This window comes from Schistocerca americana, chromosome 4 (assembly GCF_021461395.2).
Source record: "Schistocerca americana isolate TAMUIC-IGC-003095 chromosome 4, iqSchAmer2.1, whole genome shotgun sequence".
Classification (NCBI taxonomy): Eukaryota; Metazoa; Arthropoda; class Insecta; order Orthoptera; family Acrididae; genus Schistocerca; species Schistocerca americana.
The window spans coordinates 372,678,105-372,679,882 of NC_060122.1; positions in this window are offsets into that span (position 1 = coordinate 372,678,105).

Below are 1,778 nucleotides of genomic sequence, written 5' to 3' on the forward strand. Positions count from 1 at the left end.
TCGCGACGTGTTGGTTGCACAGCAGGGGTGGGCGGCGGTCTGGCCGGCAACAGCGGGGGCGGCTATGGTGGAGTTAATCGTTTCTAGGCTGGCGATATCACTGCCTTCTGCTGGCCCAGCGCGATGTGCGGAATTTGACATCTTTCTGACTGGCTGCCTGGCTGTTTCGCGGGAGCTGAACGTGGTCTGTGGGTCTCCCTTTGTGATTTGCTCTCAGTCACTAAAAAGTTCTATCTTTCCAACATTGTCTGAATTACTGAATACGACGTCCGCATTCTGTATGTTAACTACGATTCAAACCAGTTGTGCGTTATCCAGTTAGGTCTGAAAATAACAATGTACTTGAAATGTGTTCTATTTCGGAAACTACTCGGAACAGGAACATACGTCTATCAGAAGTTTTTTGTTTCAAATAAGCGTTTCTGTCATATTGCTTAAGGGGGGTAGGACGTCAAACGGCCCGACTTGGAACAGGAGAGGCGCCGCAGGACATTTTAATTTCCACTGTCTATACTTTTACAAATAAATTCATAAAACTTTGAAAGCATGATCAGGAAGGATTCAGGATTCATACTCATAGCAGGGGAAACCCAAAAACATAACAAAATACATTTTTTACATGTGAAATTTCGTCATTTTTTTTTCACTTACTACTGACTGAATTTTCTTCCTAAGTAAGAGAGATTCTTCGATGAATTTTGCACAGCATACAAACTATAGTTACATGTGTATGAAACTCTAGAGTTTATTTAATTTATCAAAAAATGAACGAACTGTTACATTTTAAACTTCTTGTTCAGAAAAAAACTAAAATTTTATAGTTAATTATCTCAATTTTTACCATAGTTTTTAATAGATTTGGAAAATTCTAGAGTTTTATACACCTGTAAGTACTGCTTGTATGCTGTGCAAAATTCATCGAAGAATCTCTCTTACTTAGGAAGAAAAGTGTACTTACAGAAACAAATGCAGCCAGTAGTAAGTGAAAAAATGATGAAATTCCACATGTAAAAAAAAAAGGTATTTTGCCACGTTTTTGAACTTCCACTGCTATGAATGTGAGTCCTCAATCCTTCTTTGTCATGCTGCAGTAAGTACTGGGAGATGAAGAAGCTTGCACAGGATAGAGTAGCATGGAGAGGTGCATCAAACCAGTCTCAGGACTGAAGACAACAACAACAACAACAACAACCCTAACTAACCTAAGGACATCACACACATCCATGCCTGAGGCAGGAATAGAACCTGCGACCGTAGCGGTCGCACGGTTCCAGACTGTAGCGCCTAGAACCGCTCGGCCACCCCGGCCGGCCGGAGGATCAGTGTCTAGGTCCGGTGTGCCGGTCAACATGTGGATGGTTTTTAAGGAGGTTTTCCATCTACTTCGCCGAATACGGGCTAGTTCCCTTAATTCCGCCTCAGTTACACTGAGTCGGCGATTGCTGCGCAACCCCGGTTGCACGTACGCGTACACCATAATTACTCTACCATGCAAACATATGGGTTACACTCGTCTGGTATGAGATGTTCCCGGTGGTTCCACTGGGGACTGAACCTCGCAATAACACTGGGTTCGGTGTGGGGTGGTGGTGGAGTGGGTGGAATGCTGTGGCATGTTGTGGCGTTGTGAACCACTGAGGGCTACGGCGGGACGAAGCATCTCGGTCGTCTGTAGATCCCCTGTTTAATACATACATACATAATGTGGAACGTGGTGGATCACACGAAGTTGTGAGGCAAATTTCACACTAATTTCCGTATCGTGGTCATCATAAACA